Below are 14,741 nucleotides of genomic sequence, written 5' to 3' on the forward strand. Positions count from 1 at the left end.
CTTTTACTTTTTGTTTTCTGAAAAATCTGATGAATATTAAATATCATTAAATATGAGATTTCATTGATAACACTGGAGTTCTGATATCTGTTATTACTAAATTCCTAGTGCTAATAAAGCAGAATCTTTAAACACTTATTGAAGTGTCTTCTAAACAGTGAATGGGCCATTAATCCCGCTTTTTAAAAGTCAATACATACAGAGTATGTTTTTCAGTGATCACACTGTTTCCAGCTACCAATTATAACCTGCTTTTCTTCAATCTAAGGAGCCCAGATTCATTCAGCTCATAAAATATGTGAACATATTTGTGCCATCTCAAAAGCAGATAAGCTGAATTTTTAGATGTTTTATGTATGGGATGCCAGTCTTAACAAATGTTGCAAATACAGCTCAGCAACATAACAAGACTGTTTAAATTCTATATATTAAGAATAAAAGTAGAAAACTGAGTGACATTTTACATCAGTTATTGCTAATATGAATGATGGACAATATCTAGAAATATACATAAATCTGTGTGTATACCTCAAAAGTAAAGATTGCTTTGAAAGAAATGGTGCATCATTTCTTCTCATATCTAGGACACACTGAATGAATTTCAAAGATTAAGAATGGAAGACATCACCTCACTGCAAGTTAACAGCCTTGGATTTAAGTATCTGCTTTCCCACATGCTGCTTGCCCTCTGTAAAGCATGCTGGCAGTGTGAGACAATGGAATTACAAAGCTTTTCTAAAGCATCTAAAGATGCGTCTCAAAAATTTAGAGCATCATCTTTAACAAAAAATTACACTTTCTTCTACTTCTACTTGTTACATCATGTCCACTCCAGATGTTCCCCTGCCACACTGTGGGGTCCCTCCCATGGGAGACAGCTCTCTATGAACTTCTCCAATGTGAGTCCCTGCAAACTGCTGCAGTGTGAGTGCACCCCATGGGCAGCAGTGCCCCCAAAACCCCTGCAGTGTGAGTGCACCCCATGGGCAGCAGTGCCCCCAAAACCCCTGCAGTGTGAGTGCACCCCATGGGCAGCAGTGCCCCCAAAACCCCTGCAGTGTGAGTGCACCCCATGGGCAGCAGTCCCCCCAAAACCCCTGCAGTGTGAGTGCACCCCATGGGCAGCAGTCCCCCCAAAACCCCTGCAGTGTGAGTGCACCCCATGGGCAGCAGTGCCCCCAAAACCCCTGCAGTGTGAGTGCACCCCATGGGCAGCAGTGCCCCCAAAACCCCTGCAGTGTGAGTGCACCCCATGGGCAGCAGTGCCCCCAAAACCCCTGCAGTGTGAGTGCACCCCATGGGCAGCAGTGCCCCCAAAACCCCTGCAGTGTGAGTGCACCCAATGGGCAGCAGTGCCCCAAAACCCCTGCAGTGTGAGTGCATCCCATGGGCAGCAGTCCCCCAAAACCCCTGCAGTGTGGGGTCATTCCTGCATGGGGTGCAGTCCTTCCAGGACAGGCTGCTCTAGCCTGGGCTCCTCGCTCCGTGGGCCTCCTACAGGGTCACAGCCCCTTCTCCGGCACCCCCAGCTCATCCAAGGGCTGCAGGTGGATCTCTGCATCCCCGTGGATCTCCATGGGCTGCAGGGCACAGCTGCCTCACCATTGTCTCACCACAGGCTGCAGAGGAGTCCCAGCTCCAGTGCCTGGAGCACCTCCTGCTCCTCCTTTTCCACCAGCCCTGGTGTTTGCAGAGTTATATGATCTCACCCCACTCTTCTCTGGCAATCACAACTGCCCAATAATTTTTTTTTCTTTCTTCTAAAAGGTGTTATCACAGAGGTATTACCACCATATCTAGCTGGCCCAGCCTTGGCAGCACATCCATCTTTGGAGCCACCAGGGATTGGCTCCAGACATGGCAGAAGCTTCTGGCAGCTCCTCCCAGAAGCCAGCACTATAGCCCCCCACTACCAAAGCCAGGCCATGCAGGTTCAATACATCCCCAAGCTAAATCTTCTGTAATATTGCCATAAAAGAGGACAATGAATGAATCAATAAATACAAGTGTCACCTTTGATTTCTGGGAGCTCACATGATCTGCCTTTCCAGTTCAGCATTTTAATCCCTTATGGGGTTAATTTTCAGTTCACATTCAAAAGTGCTTCCATGGGGTAAAATGTCTGAGCATTTGCCTAAAATTGTAATTGAAAGTGGGCCCAATTCATCATTGTTCACTTGATTTGCATTTGGGAGCAGGTTATTGGTTTTTTGAAAACTATTCTGTAAATTGTGGATTATAGATTGTTTGATGATCCAACAAAGTGACTCAGTGGGGAAGTGTTCAGTGAGTATATCAAAATGAAGAAATGGTCACAGAGGAAAATCACTAAGATTTCTGAAATGTTTGGTGTATTTTAACTGTGAAACATGCAGTCTTTAGCTCTATATAGTGGTCAATAATGATTTCATTGTGGTGGTAGATGTCTGAGGGATTTATGAGGCAAAGAAATTTTCTAACCTAGAGCTTTTAAAATGCTAAACCATCTAGACTAAATTTTTTTTATCATTACTCAGAAATAAAATATATTTAGCAAAGTATATATTATATACAAGCTAATTCTAGTAAGATACCTGTTTTACATAAGCTCCAACCAAGCTGAGCAATACAGACATTTTTTTCTCTGAGGAAAATAAGTAACAAGAAGAAGAAACTGATCTGGGCTATCAGTGACCAGTATTTTACTGGCCCTCTGGTGGCTTCCTTTAGGTTTCTGCAGCTTCAGGTGCAAATCCACCCCTGCCATTAATAAATGCAAAGGGCTTTAGAAGTCCTCTCTCTCTTACCAGAAGCTTTATTTAAACCTGATCCAGACTTTTTTTTCCTGCAAGTTAACTTCCAGGTCATCTTTTTATTTAATGTTATTAACCCTAATGTTACTAACCCTTTAATCTTATTAACCCTAACCTCATGTTAATATTAATGTTACCAAGTAACAGTCACATTAAGTTGAAACTAATAGTCTGGGAGTGTGGGAGGAGAAACAGAACTTGAAAGATCTTTGTTGCCAAAAAAATGTGTTGTAGTTGGTGGCAGACAGTGGAATAGTAGCTATTGGTGTTCAGGCCATTGCTCTGTAACTACTCTTAAAGGCCTTGGGAAACATTCAAATCCAATTTTAACCTCTCAGTTCTGAATTAGAGTCTATCAATGGCAGCAGAACAACAGCCACAGGAAATCTGAATGCAATGGAAAGAAGAGCTCCTGCTTTATTCTTCAGACCTCCTGGGCTTCTGCACATGATGCCACTGCAGCTGTGTTGCTGTATGACATCTTTGGGAAAAGAAATAAAGATTTTATAAAAGCCAAGCTAAAAGCACTATTTTAAATTTTCTTTGTAAGTGTATAAAGGTCTAATTAGCACGACTCAGCTGGAAAGCTTATAAATATTTGAATAGCAGTAAGAATTAGTTTAGTTCTACATATATCTTGGCACAAACTGGGGTCATGTGTAGTTATCCAAATGACAGCATCTTCTTTGAGATAGTTGTAGAGGATCACATTTCCTGATCAATGTTGGAAATAACTAATATTAATGAGTGATATTGAACCTTCAATGTACTTTTTTATTCTTTAAAAGAACTACTTATGTTCAGAGCTTCATTCACATTGGAATAAGCTGTTCCATGTCACTTTTTATGACAGTTACTAAAGTTCTCTTTTATTCTGTGGCTCCAAAGATAATTGGCAATGTTTAACTAAATATTAAATATGAATCCCCAAGAAGTTTTAAACCTGAATTTTGAGTGAGTGCATAATGTGAGAGATGTTTTGACTATTTTAATTCAGATGTTCTTACACTACCACCAAAAACTATATTTAGCTGTCAAAGTTATAGGTTCATCTTTAAATGCTAAAAGGTCAAAATATATTTCTGTGGAAAAAACATTAACTATAATTCAAAAATACTTTAACTTCTGACAGTGAAGACTTTCTCATTTGCCTAAGTCTCTTGAATACCAGATGTAATTTTAAAGAATTTTAGTCTGAGTGAAGCTCCTTTGTGACTACATATGCACTAAGTACGTGAGTTAAAGGCCTTCCCTTAGAAATAATGTTTTTCCCAGTTGCTCTTTGCTGATGACTCACACCAGATTCACTTCCCATTACAACTCACTATCATTTAATGCACCTTCATTTCCAGAGCCAGCCAGCATTACCACTGTGAGCTTCCCCCTGGGGATGTCACTACAAAATCAGGTACTCCAGATTCTATTAATTTCATTCATAATTATCAGTGGATGAGATCCTCAAAATGTATATCTGTTAAGGTGTTTCTCACTGTAGCACAGACTAGTTCAGCATAAGCTAAAGTGCTTTAATTGATGCCTAGTTTCAAGTCAAGGGGGATCTCCAGATGCCAAATATTTACTTGTACAAACATGTTTGTTTGGTGAAGTTAAGTAAATTTGACATAACCTGACACTCAAGAGGACATTTAAATTTGATATTACTGTATTCCTGTTATGCCTTGCTATTGCTCTTGCTAAGGTTTTGCATTTTGTTTGTATGAATTTCCTTGGAAAGAACAGTTCTGTCATCTGTTTCAGATCCCATGGCACCTATGGCAACAATAGGATGAACAGACTGAGTTTCCACTTTAAACTGAAAGCACCAAACACAATCTCAGATTTTATACACCTGGCAGGTAGACATTTGAAACAAATGCTTCATGTAGTGGAGCTATATCCTGCATGGGACAACTTCTGTTTCCATTGAGGCAACACTTCTGTTCTTTAAAGTATCCTTTATAAAAATATTCAAGAAACACCAGGCTGACCCAGCAGGAATTCACTGTAGAAATGCTCAGATTTTTCAGTTGTTGGTCTACAGAATGTTCACTACAGACATTAACACCATTGTGTATCACAGATACCATCCCCTCCTGCTTCTTCACCCTTACACACCCAACGCTGCAATAGATGCCAGTCCAGGTCAGTGACTAAAAACTTACTCCAAATACTCAGAGCAGAATTGCTCAATTGTTAAGTAATGATAATTGTTCAAATAAACAGCCAGAAACTGCAAACAACTTGATACATTAGAAACCCTTCAAAGCAGCAGGTAAATGCCATACTACAGGACTTGTTCACATCTCTTAGATGAAGAGAGTTAAATGTAGCATTAAGTTAATACTTAAGCACAACGACAACACATTGACCAGTTTTGGCAGCTAGTACTTTGCTTTTGACTCCAGTAGTGCCACAAGCTTTTGGTAAGCTCATTATGCATTGTCTATTTTTCCTTTTTGCTTTTTATTTTTTTCTTTTGTAGGATTGAAATGTAAGTTTTGCTGTTGGGGAAAAAGGAAAGGATTGGCACACATGATGCACTGCAACTTGTTGCATCCTGAGTGTCAAAAATGCATATTTTATGATTGGCTTCTCCCAAACATTAAAATGAATATTATCTGTGTTGTGTTAGAAAGTTATGCTGTCTTAATTTTCTTAAGTAGTGTGTTAAATATAGTTAGAAACTATGCTGTGTAAGATACTTTTTTAAAAGAAAGGAATGAGGTACTCACACCGAGATAGCAGCCACAGGACACCTAAATCTTTCAGAGAAAAAGAATTTATTGCCCTCTTATCAGAAAAACAAACTTCTTCCCACCTCATTCAGCCCTGAAGATGATGTCAGGATTCAGAGGAAGAAGCTGACACTGACCAGACAGAATCCTGTGTTTGAATGGAATTCGTGCATCATGGATGAGGTGTATGAATATGCAACAGGCTGTTGCTTTTAAGGGTTAATCCTCTGTTAACGTGGGTCCTTCTTCAGGCTTATTTTGCTCAGAAAGAGGTACCTGGACTGTCCATAACTCTTTGTTTTTATTGTCTCAGATTGTCCTAATCCAAATTGTCCGAATTTTTATTACTCTAAATTTATTACTATTTTCATAACCATTTTATTACTATTAAACTTTTAAAATTTTAAAAACAAGTGATTGGCATTTTTCACACTGAGTTTAGGATGGAGGGTCTTGCCTTGAGGAAGCACCTGTGCTGTGCTCCTTTCTCACATGGATTTAAACAGCATTCTCCTCAGTGTTACCACTGGCTACCATGTCCTGGGAATTCAAGCCAGATCCCAGTACCATAACACTTTGCTGTAACTTCTGGTGCTGTCACATACAGATATTCACATTGCATCCATACCAATATCAATACTTCAGTTACGAACCTCTACACCATGAAGAGTTACAATAATTTATGATAGACACCCCAAATCCCAGAACAGAGCTCCTCCTCTTCCAGCAGGCATGGGTTATATTATTAGCCAAAGAGCTGTCACTCTTTATTGTGGGTCCCAGTGCTTAAATGAGAGTCTGGATTCCCTTAGAATCTTATTCAGCATGGATTAATTTAAAATTATTTCCTGTTTGTTTAATTTCTCGTCACAGTAACCATGGCGATAAGCTGTTCAGGAGTTTAACAGAATATTTTGAAATATATTAATGCCATTCTTCAGATGCTAGCTCACAATACTGTTAGTGTTGAGGTCCAGTGGACTTCTGTTATGCTATTAAAGTAATTGATCTAGCTCCCAGCTTTATCAAGAGGCATTTGCTACCATTTAAAGTACACTGCTTCACTTTTCTGGATCAGTTCCAAAGCACAGCATCACATATGGGCAAGTCCCAGAGCTTTCTATTTATTTATTTAAGAGGAGAATGAAACCACAGGACTAGAGAATTATCCATGGTTATTAGCAATGCACTTGTGCTAAAAAGATTTTAAGGATTCATACAGCGGTATCAGGAGCAGCTCTATAGGCTGCTTCTCCATTTTATGTTCTTTGCATTATTGTAAAGTGTGGCTTTTCTCATAATACTATTGTGCTACTTGCATTACTCAAGTAGGTGACTGTGGTGAATTTCAAAGATAAAGTGCTTCAAGGAACATTTATATACTTTGCTATATTTGGAATGAAAACTGAGGGAAAGACTTTGCAAACAACAAAAATATGTAAGTTAGATATATCATAAAAAGAATACAGGAAAAATCATTCTTTAATCACAGGCAGCAAGACATCGTTATCTTGGAGTTAAGGTTGCTAAGCAACTTAGCTGGTACAAAACCTACAGAGCAGAAATCCTACTGTTAATAAACTGTAAGTGTGGTAATGTCCAAAGTAACATGGATTAAACTGATAACATTATATTTCATATAGTCTCTTATCTGTACAAACCAGGTAAGTCATAGTCTTATTCCCATTTTTCATTTGAATAATTTTTCATTTTGTTGAACCCTTTATCACTACATAACAATATGGTATAGAAAACACAGTCTAAAAGATAATGCACAAAGGACAGAAGAATAAATATCAAGTGATGACAGAATTTTCAAGACATTTTCACTTACTACTGTAATGAAACTGTAGAAAGTGTCTTACCTGAAGACCTCTTGTGCCTGCTTCTTACTTCATTCATAAACATCCCATAGCTGTAGAACTTGAAGACTCTTCAGGAATTTTGGTCCATGGGTCTAAATGCTACTTGTCAGGCCAGGTTCATCCCTTAATTTGTCTTAAAGACATAAAAAGCACTCTGGAAACTATGAACAGAAAGATAAAGAAAGTATATAATAGTAAACCCCTTTTAAACACTCTGTGGACATACTGAATGTGTCACAGTAATTACAAATAGTCCTCCAGGTATTTCCTAAATAAGCATTTGATGTGAAAGGAGGCTGAACATTCCAAAGTTATGACTGGAGTTCATCATGTAGCTCTTACATATGAGAAAATAAGTCAGGATTTGTGAAACACAGAACAGGAGTGAAGGAGAAAGAAGAGCACACTAAAATTTTATTTCTCCCAAGAGAAGTAAAAACTGAAATCCTCCTCCTTCCTGTCTGAACAAAATCCTGCAATTTCAGGAACTTCCTCCCTGGCTTCTTTCAGCACTGCCCACGTGTTTGTGCACTGAGTTTGTCTGGAGGTGGCACTGGTGTCCCCAAGCTTGAATGTGACCCCTCAGTCACCGAGATCCTCTCTCTGACCAGGACCACTTGTCCTGGAGCAGGGCTGGGTGCTCTGTGGCTGGACACAGCCTTTCCTTGTACAACACACTCCTCCTGCTTCTGCTCCTTGCCTGCATTCCAGGTTATTATTTTAAGTCTTTGTGGGAGAAGAAGGCAAATTCAATACAGTTTTATCTAATGAAGGTTATGTCTCAAGCAAGGAGTTCCAAAACTTGAAACAATGGCATTTTCAACTTCAAAATTTAATTGCTTTACCTGATAAAATACAAAGATTATTGGGTCAGTGTTCAGCTTATTGGGCACTCTATTCTGCATTTCACACTATGGGAATAAGTGGAATAAAGGTTAGAATAAATGCATTTAAATTTGATTTAGACCTTGAGTTAAACAACCTTATTTCCCAAATACCTTTGAAGCATCAAGGCTGCAACAGTCCTTGCACTAACACTGCTGCTGTAGGGCTACAATTACTTTTAAAATGTAAATTATGTGACCCTTCAGATTATTTTTGTTGGACCCCTGTTGCCTCAATACTCACCCTCAGAGCTTTTAATCTCAAGCATTTTTCCTCAGCTGCTCCACTGATCATAAAACATCACAGCAAGACAGGGAGGGGAAGACATTAAATACCCAGTGAAAGATTTCAGCTGACTCCAGTAAACATTAGATCAAGCAAATAACCATGCATCAACCTCCACTTCGATTAATGGGTTTCAGTGAGAACATATTTCATAAGCAAAGCCCACAGAAAAAACACATTCATCCTTGTTTCTCTGAACTTTTACTGGAAGAGCATGGAGTCAAAGCACCATGGCAGTGATCTTTTCTGTTGGTTACCAGCACATGACCATAAGCAAGAGAATTATTACACCAATTTCTCACATAGGAACCACAGAAGAAGTTGGATAAGTGTCTGTCCAGGGAGCATGGGCTGTCTTTATAAAACCTGAAATAGAATACAAGTCTTCTGCATCCCAGCTAGCTGTCTAAGCCAGCAGATCAGTTTTATCAACACGGGAACAGCTCTCCCTTTAATGAGTCTCAGCTGTCTGGCTTCTATAACCTATGCAGTTTGAATAACATGTTTAAACTCTTGTGCCACGTTGTGCCCCAGGCAGATTGAACTTCAGATTTCTTTGGCATGAGCCTACCTTTCTTGGGATTACACCAATCTGAATGCCCATCTTTCTCCTCTTACTCCTGTGCTCAAAAGGGAAGACTGTCAATCTCTTGTGACATTACTCTCTCCAAAGTAGGAAGCTCAGTTAATTTGGACTAAGAACTTTGCAAACCCATGAGTGAAAATAATTTGTGTTAATAGTGGTAGGCTCCATCTTCTGGATTTTACTCTTCTTCAGTCCCATGTATAAACACTACTTATAACAAAGCTCATTGTTATACCTTATTTAAGAGCTGTTTAATATCGTGGCTTTCCTGTTTTGCTCTCTATGTGCTAAGCCCAAGAAAATAAGGAAAAAAGAGAGTCATCAATTCGATAGCTCTGCAGTAATGAATAGTTATTGCTATCTCCAGACTCCTCAGGTAAATGACCCATCTAGTGATTACCACATCCCTGGAGCGATTGAACCTGCGACCCCTATGTGGTCTCCCCTCAAGGGCAGCCGTTTAACTTCCAGGCAGAAGCACTTATCTTTGTCTGATCAGCCCCTGCTCCTTCACTTCCTCAGCGTGGTACTGACCTGAAGCCTCCTTGTAAATCATGGTGATCATTCTCCACTGTTCTGAGTGCAATTCAGCAGCTGCAGAAAATGCTCCCCTCAGAGGATAACAGAAAAGCAGCTGATAACTCCCTTACTTTGCAGTGCAAAATAAGTTTAGGACAAAAGCACTAGGGAAAAAGCAGATAAATTACTGCAAATGACTCCTATACATGCTAATCAAACCAAGTTTTGCATCAACTTTACCCAGTCCTGGACTGAGCAAGAATTTCTTTTCCCTCTCCACTTACTTTGCCTTTTCTCCTTCCTTCTTAAGATACCAAGAAGGCTGAACTGAATCCACCCAAGTTTCCTGGCAGGATCTCTCTTTGCTCTTCCCCTTGAAGTATGAACTTCAAAGGAGGGAGATACCACACATGGCACAGTTTGTTGGCTGCATCCCACTGCAAAGGAGTTGGTAAAAACCATGGAAGGCACCAGCTAGAAAGAAGGGACATGTTGGCCCAGCACCATTTACCACTTCCTTTGTCCCTACAAACCAGATCTGCCCATTCTGCTTCTTGTGTGAAAGTTTTTTATCAGTGAAACACTTTCACTCACCTACATTTCATTTGATGCACCCCAGAGACAGACATATGGGGCAGGTGCCTCCCTGGGGCACATCTTGCAGAGCTGTGACACCTGGATGCCTTTTCCCACTTCACTGCTATGCTTTGTCACACATATTAGGGATTCATGTTCGTTTGTGGCTTTTCTACAAGAGACCTGTCTTGTTCAGCCAGGAAATAGAAAGCTTATGCAACAGTAATTCTCTGTTCCTCAGCTGCTCCATGCTCCTGTAGCATCTCAGACAGCAAGCCTGCTTTGGAAATTTCTGCCTGGCAGCCTGCTCTGGACTCCTGCAGACAACCTGAAAAATAACATTTACTTTTCCTATAATGTTCCTTTGCAATATTTCCTGCAGTTTTACAGGCAAGATTAAAAAGTACCATGAAAACAAGGAATTCTGTAGTGGGTGACAATTTAAGGTGGAATTGTACAATAAGAGATTGTTAGGATGGCAGTTTGTTACAGCTTTGCAGGAAGCAGTGTGTGACTATGCAGTTATATTTAGAAATTGTCACTCTTGACTGTGAAACCTCATTGCCTCGGTCAAAAGTTTCTCCAGTGTTTCAGCATGGTTTTCCTTTAGACTTAAATCACATTTCAGAGGAAATTGTGAAAGTTCTATTTCTCCCTTATTTAACATCACAACAACTTTTAAATTGTGCAGGTGATTGTCTCTTTTATTTTCTCTCAACTTTCCCTCTCATGCAGAATGGTGAGCTGCAAATGGTCTATGAATTATGCACTTATCTATCCCATAAATTCATTTTAATGGCTCTGAAGAACTGTATATTCTTTACAAAAATATATTAATACATAAAATGGACATGAATTCAATCAAACTAATAAAAAAATAATAGCTGGTATAATAATTATGTCTAGAATTATCTCTAAGAATTATTATAGCTATTTTGAATATACCACAGCGCTATTTCCTTGGGTACACAGAAGGACCTTCACTAGAATATCTGCAGGATTTACTGTAGATTTCTATCTTTCTAATCTCAATTATCATTCATGTTTTTAATTCCAGCTTGTAGCTACCAAAAATCTTGAAATACACTGCAAAAATGGCATACCCCACACTCTGCATCAGTTTCCATTGGCTTAATTTGTGGGCTCACAGCCTTTATGACTTTGTGATTATCTGCATTTCTGAGCCATTGAGTTCACTGGACCATGTCCAGTTCTCAGTAGCCTACACTGGAAATATCAAAGACCAAGACCATTTTTATCCTAAATTCCATACAAAACTTAATGTTTTGAGGCGGGTGGTGTTTTTTCTTGTTATTTTTTGGTTGTGTTTTTTTTTTAAAGAAAGCCACAAGCCAATGAAATCTCTTCACATTCTTCATGAGACTTTCCAAAGTGTGCCTATGAAAACTTTACTAAACCAAATTGGCACACCTATTCCTGCAAAACATTTCTAGCTTCAGTAGTTGACATATTCCATAAAACAACCCAAAACAAAACAAAAGCTGAAACAATCAAACACAAACAAAACCACCCAAAATGAAACAAACAACCCCACCATGCAGAGGTTCCATCAGACATAACTTGCTGTAACATTTCGTACCACTGTAGCCTTACATCTCAAATTTCAGCTGTGCACTGGTGCTTTAAGCCAAGAAATGAAACTGACTGTACAGCTTTGCAGCTTTAATGGCTTCATATTTGATTATATGTGTGTCCTAGTCAGTCTTGCAGAGCATGAGAGAACTACATTTAAGACTCCTTAGAATCAAGCTGAGCCAGCAGAGCCATAGCTCATGAGAGCTGTGCTGCTTCCCTGATGTTACAAGCAAAACCAGCTCAGCCCTCTGAGTTGTGTGTTCCCCAAATACTTTATTCTTTCAAAATGACTGTACCCTACATTAACTGCAAGAGTAGGTGTTAAGTTTTGTCATACAATTTAAAACCATACTATTGCAATTTATTTAACCGAGCTGACTAAGCTTCCTGTGGGAAATGGTGCCAAGCTCAGTTCTGCAGGTGGGTAGGGGCAGGAGCATTTCTGGCCTTGAAGCACCAGCTAGAAGCTTCCCTAATTCCCAAGATTTTTTAAAAAAAAGTAGCCATGTTGTACTGTAAGTCATGAATTTTTACTTTAAACTCTTTCTGAAGCATAGTGAGCTGCATAAGAAATTCTATTTGTAATGGCTGAAACCATATTTTACCATTTGAAGTTAAAATCAATTTGAGTTTTCTTATATTATTCTGTTTTTCTAAGAGATAATTTTATCCTTAAAGCATCATCAGTAGAACATCCAGTTTACATGAGTGATGGTAAAATGAAAGTATCTTACTTTGCAAACCAACAGTCTTGAAATTGTGTCCTTAGTGCAGCAATAGCAAATACAGAGCTAACAGAGACATACAGAGCTAACAGAAACCCTAAGTTTTGGCAATAATAAGACCATTATTTCTCATTGTTGGCCTTATATCTGCAGCCACATGAAGGGTCAATTGTGGATAATTTCCAGTGTAAGCCCTGGCACTGAATTCTTCCAGCTACTGTTCTTTTTTTTACTGAACTGTCCAATAACTATTAAGAAGAGAAATGAATATTGGAAATATTTCCTTGTGCATGTTTATTCTAGTTACCCAACATGTTTATGCCATTTCATTATGTTTAGCATAAGTTGGCTGGTTTGATGTCTCTGGGTCACTATATACTGCTCTTTTTTCATCTCAGCCTTAGGTCTTAGAGTTTATTAACTGTTGTTGGATTAAAAATACTGAAGATGGACGAAAGTTGAGTGTTTAAGCACTAAACTATGTGTTGGTAACAGAAGGTTTGGGAGAAGCTCAGATATTTTGTTAAAATTTTCTGGGGGTCTGGGGCAAAATGAGAGCAACACAGTGATTTGTGTTTATGGGGATGTTTCTGCCCTCTGTTCTAACAGTGTTTCTTGAGTTCTCAAGGTAGGCCCTGTCACTCACAAAAAACTTGTGTGTTGTGTGTGAGAGTCATGAAGGCTGTGTTTTGGGCACAGAAAATCATAGAAACTAAGCAGAAGATATTAAGCCACTGGTTTCAACTGGATCCATTTAGATACACGGATTCCCTGTGTATGTCTTGGACATCAACCATGTTTGTGCTGCTACAACAGCAAGTCTTATACAACAGTCCTGGGTTTGCTCCTTGTGCTCAAGAATGTACTTCTCAAAACAAATCCCACTGTCCCCATTCACCTGATTTGGTTCACATTGTGGACCAGGTTTGACGTGCACTGACTCCATTAGTTTAAGGTGCAACTAAATTGGAAGTGCACATCAGCCACAGATGGGCAATTAGTTCACAGAATGAGATCTAAACTAGAGTGATGTAAAGCCACCCATCACCCTTCAAAAACCCACACAGTGGGTACCTGCAGTCTGTTTGTTCCTGCAGATCCACATCCACTGCTCCACACTACTTACTAACAAAGACACAGCCTATGGAACTGTACAGCTTGTGAAGAGCAGATTGTATTTTAGGGCTTCCCAGGGTGGAAGCTGGTTCTTGTATTCACTGTGCCCAGAACAAGACTTCAATCTAGATCCTAAGATCCAATACTGCAATAGTTATAAAACCTAGCAAAAGGAAAGAAAGATAACAGGCTGCAATTACAGAATCAAAGTAGATGCTAGGTCTCCAGGAAAAGGGGAACTGAAGCTGCCAGAGACAGCATCAAACTAGGAGAAAGTTCCTTCCTACTTCAGTGCTGTAAGGAAAAGCAATTGAATCAAAAGGTTAGTCTCATTCCTTTCTATCCCCACTGTCAGAAAGAAGGAACAATTCTTACTTATTAGGTCAGCATAGTCTGCAAGGCTTTGCAAAATAACAGATATGTAAGTATTTCCTTGTTCCTAAGGCTTGCCCTCTCACCCTCTCAAAAGACATCTATATAAATCATACACACAAACACACATATATATAAATATATATATATAAAAATATAAATTCTGTACTTTGCTGAGCACTTTCAGAGATACTATCATCAGCCGGGCTGAGCAGGGAATGTGTTTTCAGTGAAAATACTTTGGAACACCATTTCATGTTTTCACAAAAAAGTAACATCTTCCATATATACCAGTGCACTGCAACAAGAATTCCAAATTGCTGGTTTGTCTGGTTCTAGCAGAGTTAACCTGATCTTGTTCTTTAGAAAGAATTTTTTCCCAGCTGAAATATCTACCTCTTCACATATGACCTCAAATTTAACCACTTTTCAAATTTGACCACTTTTCACCTCCCAGGCTAAACTATGGCTATTTTGTCATGACAAATCTTCTCAGTAGGACTGCATCTGCAATAATCATTTTTAGCAAGAAATCAGATTAAAAAGCTAATCAGGGAGACACATTTTTGTGCATTTTAATATTTTTCAATTCATATGAAACAAAATGAAAATGTAGTATATATCAAACTCATTTCACCTTTTGGGGGTGAGTAGACAGACTCATTTTAAAGAAAACTTTTTACTATTTG

This window comes from Molothrus ater, chromosome 3 (genome assembly GCF_012460135.2).
Source record: "Molothrus ater isolate BHLD 08-10-18 breed brown headed cowbird chromosome 3, BPBGC_Mater_1.1, whole genome shotgun sequence".
Classification (NCBI taxonomy): domain Eukaryota; kingdom Metazoa; phylum Chordata; class Aves; order Passeriformes; family Icteridae; genus Molothrus; species Molothrus ater.